Raw genomic sequence first — 8,205 nt, forward strand, 5'->3', positions numbered from 1 at the left:
GAAGGAAGGAAGGAAGGAAGGAAGAAAGAAAGGAAGAAAAGAAAGAAAAGGTACAGATGTGCATATACTTACAGGTGGGAAATAGAAAATCAAGGAGGTTCACATGAATTGAGGCAAAGCCATGCTCTGACAATGGAAGGGAAGGGAATGATGCAAGGTTTGAGGAGACCATGGTCAGAGCCATCAGTACAGGCGTCTGGGTTGTGTACTGCACAAGGGCACTGTTTATTAATCTATCCCAGAATATGAAGGCGAGAGATTCTGGCTTCCTGGTCAAGTCTTGGAAAAGCAGAGGAGAGCTTCCTCCTGTAAACTCACACTGCCCACAAGGCTGCGCACACACGCAGAAGAGTGCACGTGTATACTCTCCCCGGCGCTCACACATGCTTACACACTCATGCATGACTGGGTCCTATGTCAATCATGCTCTGAGCATTCCTTAAAGTTTTTTCCTTTTGCCCAGAGAAGCCTGACTCATGCCAACCAGGAACCAACCCTGCTTTTCTCTCCCTGGGGATGAGGGGTAGCTGCTGCCACTGTGAAGACCCAAAGTCAGGGGCAAGCGGGGTGGGGCGGTGTGTGGATAGGTTTTAAGTACTTGGGCCCAGGTATGCTGCCCCCTGGGGCCCTGGAAATGCCACTTCCTCCTATCCTGAGGACAGAGCTCTCCAGATTGTACAATATCAAAACAAACTAACTGGAGGGAGGGCACTTTTTGCTAATTCGTAGAGATTCTGAGAGCGATGAAAGTTTGCATGGTCGCCGGAGGGAACATGCAATGGTGGTGCACGCAATGCTGCGTATCGCTGAGGGTACAGCTGGAGCTGGAGCCCATGAATTTTTCATGGGCCAATCTGCTCAACTGAATGATGCTCTGTAGCTGTGCCTGGCAGCCCAGGGGAAGGAAAAAGAAGGCAGCTTAGGAGATGGATCCAGGTTTAGGGTTTTTCCAGGAAAGAGCCTGCCACCTGAGAGGTTTTTCAAGTCATTCAGCAGTTCTGAAGGCTAATGGATTCAGGCAACAAGCCTCAGCGTAGGCTGGCTAAGCAGGAAAGGGCTGGGGTACAGGGACAACTTGAGGGGTCTGGTGGAGTGTGAGGGGCATGAATCAGGGAGGTAGGATGGAGAGGACGGGAGAGCCACAGGACGGGAGGGCCCTTTCATGACATAGAGATGCTGCCAATTTCTTTGGAACTCCGAGAATCCCATATGGGCCAGTCTGTTGCCAAGACCCAGGTCAGTAACACAGACGCTCCTTTTCACTTCCTTTCTGCACGGCCAGAAAGTTGATCTGCTTGGCTAGGATGCTAAGAACGCTGTCCCTCTGTGGGTGATTGTCTTCTCAGTCCGTCCTGGGCTCAGTGTGGGCCAACCACCAGGCCCCATACAGCCCCCCACCCTTCCATCATGCCCAGGAAATTTTTCATGTTTATTTTTATTTTAAAGGTTTTCCTGAAACGGCTACAGAGAATCAGAAGGAAAATAGGAAAAAAGAGGAACAGGAGAACAGTACAAAGATTACAGAACATCACGTAGCGGTTGCATAGCTTAAGCCAGACTCTACTTTATACGGGTTATATGAGTTAACTCTGTGATGGTTTCCAACCATGTGAAATAACTACAAGTTATTTCTCCTGGTAAAAATATAACGCAAGTCACACATGTATTTTTAAATTTTCTAGTAGCCATATTAGAAAAAGAGTAAGAACTGGGGCATGTGGGTGGCTCAGTCAGTTGGGCGGCCGACTCTTGGTTTCTGCTCAGGTCCTGGAATCAAGCTCCGAGTCAGACTCGGCGCTCAGTAGGGAGTCGGCTTCGGGATGCGCTCTCTCCTTCCGCCCCTCCCTGTGCTCGCATATGCACGCGCGCGCGCACGCTCTCTCTCTCTCAAATAAATAAATAAATCTTTAAAAAAAAAACAACAGGTGAAATTAATTCTAATCGTGTATTTCATAGTAACCTAACATATCCAGAATGTTATCATTTCAACATGTAATCAAAATTTTGAAATTGCTAATGAGATGTTTAATGTTGTTTTTATTGTGCTCTATCTTCAAAATTTGGTAGCTGTCTTCCATTCATGGCACGTCTCAGTTTAGACTAACCACATTTCAAGTGCTCCATAGCCGCATAAGACTGTTGTACCATATAGACTCGGGCTTGAGTCCCTAAGTGACTGAAAAGCCACTTAGACTCCTACCCTCTGCTCTTACTCCTAAGGGTCATGTTTATCAAGATTCTCTATCCTTCTGAGCCTACAGGAGGCCCTGGGGACTCTTGCCTCCTAAAGTATTTCTGTGTCCACTCTGTCTGCCGATACCGTGAAGAAACAACAGTACAAACTACTTGACGTGTGGTAGGGACAGAATAAAGCTTTAGGGTTCTGCCCTGGATCTCAGCATTCATGCATAACTCTTTCACCAGAGACATGCTTGGCCGGAAGGGAGCTGAGTGCAATGAGCATCCCTCCCCCACCCAGCCGCCCACCCCCACCCCACTCCCCACCGTGAGGCTTAATGAAGAACTTTGAATGCTGAAATTCTAAGCCACCTTTTCTTCTGTAACCACACACCAAGATGGAAGCACTGGGTAGGCCAGTTTCTTTTACTTCAGAGCAATCACACAAGTTTTTTTCTTGCTGAAAGGACTTTGTGTTTGACTTTGGAAAGGCAAGCTATGTCAACAATCGCTTCTCCCTAAAAGGCATGATTCTAAGGGTTCTCATATTCCTTTTGTGTTCCTTGTGGTTCTACGTCATGCAGTTGCCTCTGAAACAGAGTCTGTGTCTAGCCTGGGCCGCCCTCCCACCCACTGTCCCACTGTCAGAGTGCTCCTTCCAGAAGCCTGATTATAGCAGACACTCCTCGGCTCAACACCCTTCCAGGAGCCAGCCCTTTGCTGACTACGGGGTCACATTAAAATCATCAGCCTGATGTAACCTACCTGTCTACCTCTGGGTAGTTCCATTCCATGCAGGCAGGACCCAGCTCCCCGTCTCTGCGTCCAGGCTTACTCACTTTTCACATATTCGGGTTGAAGAAGGTCAGTCTCTTGGCCTCTCTGACTCAGTCCCCACTGCCAGGTGCTTATTCATGGTCAGCTGGCCCCTAACTGCTCTCTGGGTACAATTCTAGGATGGCCACTCTGACCTCTAGGAATGGCTGCAATTCTCTTCATTGCCCCCTCCCCAAACATGTATACTGCCTACTCTCTCCCCTTCCCCACCCCCACAACATACTAATACAAAGGTGCTGCATGTAACAGACTTTTCCTGAAAGTTTGGCCGATACCCTCTGTGGATCCAGCACAGACAGAACAGGAAAGGAGACTGTTCTCATAATTCCCTGGGCCACCATGGCCATGGAAAATTCCTTATTGGAAGCACACCACACTCCTTGGGTCTCCACTCACCTCTTTGCTCTTAGGATTAGAGCAAAGAATCCTTACCTCTCCTCTTCTAGAATTCCAAAGCCTTCCACACACTCCAGGCCCAATTTGCTTCCCCTCAACAAGATCCTGAAATTCTCGTTACTTTGTGATGCAGAGGATTAGCTGATCTTATTCCAGATTCCAGATTCCATGGAATCCATGGGCCCCTGAGGGGTCTGTAAATAGAAATAAGGGAGTTGGTGGATTTGGGCGGGGAAAAATATCACATCTTTATTAATCTTGCAATTATTCATTCAATTAATCTTAAATTATTCATCCAGTAAGTACTCATTTTTTTTTCAATAATCTTGAAGTGAAATTTAGCATTGCCTTCCGTTACAAATGTAGGCAACACCCCACAGCGTCTGCCACACTGGCCTCAGGAGAAATCACAGATATTTTCATATTTATTACAGTTGTGCAGATGTCTCAAAATGTGGCTTAGACCCCTGATTATTTTGAAATCACCTTGAGGTTTAAAATTTCAAAGGTTTAAAATAAGATCTTAATATTTAAAATGTGAAGTGGCACATATCACTCGACCACAGTTTTTTTTAAAACTTTTTGATAATATTTCAACGTAACTGGTTTCTTTGTAGTACTACATATTTTATTTCCTATATTTGAAAATACAATTTGGAGAAGAGATTCCACAGACCACGTCATCCTGCCAAAGGGATCATACACAGGAACACACACCAAAAAAGTATGGAACCCCTGCTCTAGGAGCTGCCTTTGCATAATCTGCCCCCCACCCCCCCACACACACTGTGGAATTTTCTTATGTAAAAGGTATCTTCCCGCTGCTGCTTCTCTAGAAACTGCTGTGGTTATAACCAAGGTTTGGGGGATGTAAGTTCATTTAGCTGGTTAGCTAAATACACATTTCTATAAATTTGTTTTGTGGGGATATTTCTGTCCTCACCCATGGATGAAATTTAGAGCAAGCCCCATGATCTTTCTGATACCTTTAAGGTAATAAAAGCTGCTCTGGACACTAATTAGAAGTCCGGTCCTCTGTAATGATTAAAAACTCTTCTCTCTCCTATGCTCGTGCCCCTGTAGACAGGATGCCTGCCCTGGGAAGGTTGTGTCATCCATTTACTGAAGCAGTGATGTGCCATCCACGGGCATGCCTTAATTGTCCCTCGGCTGCTGGAGGATTGGTCCCGAAGGTTCTCAGCTGAGAGGATCTCTGGAAGTTGGCCTCAGCAAAAGAGAACTACCTCCTTCCCAGGGACATCCCTTCTCCGGGGACTGGTTAATGGGAATAGGGGAGCACCGTCTTCCCAAGAGGGACAACTTCAGAAGAGCCACCCCTTCTAGAACTCCGCTATGGGAAAGGTTGGAGCCTCTGTAGCAACTGCATCCCAATTCAGTGCCTTCCTCTGCCCAATCCTGATCACACCCCACCCCTTGCGTGCAGATCCCCATCTCAGGCTGTGTGCTGGGGACCCAGTCTTTTTCCTTCTTCCCCACCAGTTCCTTCTGCTAGTCATTCCCCCTCCTGCTGACCGCTTTTTTATCTTCACAGACTTGGGCTGTGAGGGAGAGGAGAAAGGACAAAGAAGTTCTATTTGTGTATTCTCATCAGAGCTAAATAGGAATGGAAGGTGGTTAAAGCAGACTTTTCTTTTGTGTGAATTTTCATTGGTTCTTTGGAGACATCTCCTCCTGCTCTGCCTCCCACCCCTGGGAATCTATCTTCCTCAATTCTCATCAAAGAGGGAGAACATCTACTCTGGCTGTCTCTTCACTTATTCCTCAGGCTCCAGTCTTCTTTTCCCTGAGGGCTGCCGGCCCCTCCAGACCATCCTTGTAGACAGGACCTAAGACCCCCTCCCAGGCCTGCCCCCACAGGAACACATTCTTTGCTTCAAAAAACTATGGGAATCACAGCCACTCCTTCCCCAAGTGAAGCCATTTCTTTGCTCCACTGTCAAAGTAGCTGACCGAAGTCATCCCTCACCACTTAGACTTTGCAGGTAGAAGACAAGCACCAAAAAGAGGACACATATTAAGCTGAGTGGCATTGCCCAAGAGTCCCCCTTGCCTTGAGGTAAAGAAAGAAGAACCCCTTCCCTCTCCTCCTATGTGATGGTGGTAAGAGCTTAATGCCCCAGCACAGCAGCCACGCTTTCTAAAACTCTTCTCTTCTCCTCTTCAATTATTCCCAACCTTTTTACACCTCCTATATGGGTGAGGAACTCAGTCACGTCACCAGTGTTTGACCTCCTCATTGATAAATCAGCAGCCCACACCTTACTTTGGAATGTGGTGTCTATTATATCTTGAAGCCTTAGTTGAAACAGGAACTGGTACCTGTTGTTGTCGATCTTCCTTTTACCTCTCTTTTTCTTTCTTTATCTCCCTCCACAATGTTGACCTCTATTGCCTTAATCTCTCATTATCCCTTTACCTGAAGTCTGTGCTCCGGCCAAATGGGTCTACCTCCAACTTCACCAAGGGCCCCATAAATATTCCTGCCTGCTCTTTCTTCAACATCTGTCACCCTCCAATGCCCTACATGTTCTCCACATTTCGGAGAACACGTATTTTCCTCTGGAAATGGTATTCCTAACCAACCTCTGTCATTGCTTTGTCATTCAGTCCCCACACTGAGCAACTTACTGGACTCTGCTACTTTCTGATCGATGGGAAGCCCCCTCCTTCCAACAGATTGCAAACATTGAGGATACCAATGATGTTTTCTGTGAGTAGAGAAGTAGAGTTTTTAAAATGTACCAGCACATTCTCTACCTGGATGTTAAGGGAATAAGTTCTTTGAAATACATATTCTCTATTATACGGAGTGGAAGGGGTAACTTGAGTATGTTCCACTGACCCAGGAGAAAGGTGTTCTGAACAAAGGTGCCCTCTAACCCCTGTGGTATGCAGGACTCATAATTACAAAGGTGGTAGAAAATTACAGAAGGGAGCCCTTTTAATATGAATATATAAAACACCCAGGGATCTTATTAAAATGCTGATTCTGATTTAATAGCTCTGGGATGGTACCTGGGCTTTTGCATTTCTAAAAATCTCAGAGATTGAAATGTGGCCATAAGCAACATTTTGAGTAACAAGTATCTACACTTCAAGCCACACTTTTGAGGTTTAACATAGTAAGAAACTATTTTATGGATTAGGATAGTCCCCACTGAGGTTCTTTGGCAAGTGTATTAGATACCTACTGCTCTATAGCAAAAGTATCACAAACCTAGTGCCTTGAAACAACACACATGTATTATCTCATAGTTTCTGTGGGTCTGCAATCCAGGTATGGCTTAACTGGATCCTGTTTCAGGATCTTTCATGAGGCTGTAATCGAAGTGTTGGCCAAGGATGCGGACTCATCTGAAGGTTTGACTGGAGAAAGGCCCACTTTCAAGACATTTTAACAATATTTATTCTTCCAATCCATGAGCCTGGAATGTTTTTCCATTTCTTTGTGTCTTCTTCAATGTCTTTCATGAGTGTTCTATAGTTTTTAAGGTACAGATCCTTTACCTCCTTGGTTAGGTTTATTCCTAGATATCTTATGGTTTTTGGTGCAATTGTAAATGGGATCGATTCCTTAATTTCTCTTTCTAAAGAAGATATTTGAAACACAATATATCTGGCAAAGGATTAACATTTAGGTTAATCATCATCATAATCTCTTCTGGATGAATAAAAAAAGATAAAATCTTGGTATAAAAATGGACAAAAGACATGAAGAAGCATTTCAGAAGAGGAAACATGTGACCAACAAACTTTTGAAAGATATTTAACCTCAATTCTAATCAAGGAAATATAAATTCAAATCATTGAGGAGAATTGAGTGTACCCACTGCCCCAAGTTTTCATGCCTCCCTGTATCCACACTCTTTCGTAGTGCTCTCCCTCACTGATTCTGGACTTGACCATGTCCAATCTGACAATACCAAACTTACTGCAAGCACAGCTTGTACAAGCACTTATGTATTTCTGCTCTTTCTCTTACTCTTCTGTCTGAGCTCTGAGAACCAGCCTGGACTGTCCTACCCAGTGACGAGGGAGACCTGTGGAACAGAGCTAAATCACGAGGCCATCCTAGAGCAGCCAACCCACTGGTCATCTGCCAGCTATCTGCAGGCTGTGAGCAAGCCCGGGTGAGATCAGCAGAGCCATCTTGCCTACCCTTGACTAGTGAAAAATAGTAAATGGGTGTTGTTTTAAGACACTGAGTTTGGTGGTAGTCAGTATGCACCAATGACTAGCTGTTCGTGGTACTATTTTACACCCATGATAATGGCAAAATTCAGAAGTCTGACAATGCCAAGAGTTAATGAGAATGTAAAGTAAAGGAAACTCCTAACACACTAATGGTACAAACTGATAAAACCCCTTTGGAAAATAATGGACCGTTATCTTATAAATATGAAAACACCTCATGGCCCAGCTGTTCCATTCTTGAGTGTAGGCATGTGCATCTTATAAAAATGCGTATTCCAGAGATCTGTGTAAGAATGTTCACAGCAATTTTGTTTGTAATAGCAAAAAATGCAAACAATCCAAGTATCTGACATCATAAAGGAAAAATAATTTGTAGTATTTAGATAAAATGGAGCAGTGAAGGAGAAGAAACGAAAACAAAATGTATCACTATGGATTAATTGTACAGACATAATATTCAGTGAAAAAAAACACATGGCAGAAGAATGCAAGCAATGGAATACTATTTTATAAAATTCAAATAGATACAAAACTAAATATATTGTTTAGAGATATATACAAATGTAGTAAAACTGTAAC

At 44.4% G+C, this 8,205-nt stretch overlaps 1 long non-coding RNA gene across 2 annotated transcripts in view; it reads right to left on the minus strand.

Annotated features, from left to right (window-relative positions):
* The window catches only part of LOC141372448 (uncharacterized), a 5,117-nt gene extending 1,598 nt beyond the window's left edge, over positions 1 to 3,519 (minus strand). The window contains exon 1 of one of the 2 annotated variants that reach the window (XR_012377702.1): positions 3,448 to 3,519. This is a non-coding gene — a long non-coding RNA (uncharacterized lncRNA). Of the gene's footprint in view, positions 1 to 2,943; positions 3,023 to 3,447 lie in introns of those variants that run through there. The other variant, XR_012377701.1, reaches the window with a different exon arrangement.
* Between the last annotated feature and the right edge of the window lie 4,686 nt (positions 3,520 to 8,205).

This window comes from Callorhinus ursinus, unplaced genomic scaffold (assembly GCF_003265705.2).
Source record: "Callorhinus ursinus isolate GAN/ISIS: 27379988/994484 unplaced genomic scaffold, GSC_fseal_2.0 scaffold4, whole genome shotgun sequence".
NCBI classification, from domain to species: Eukaryota; Metazoa; Chordata; class Mammalia; order Carnivora; family Otariidae; genus Callorhinus; species Callorhinus ursinus.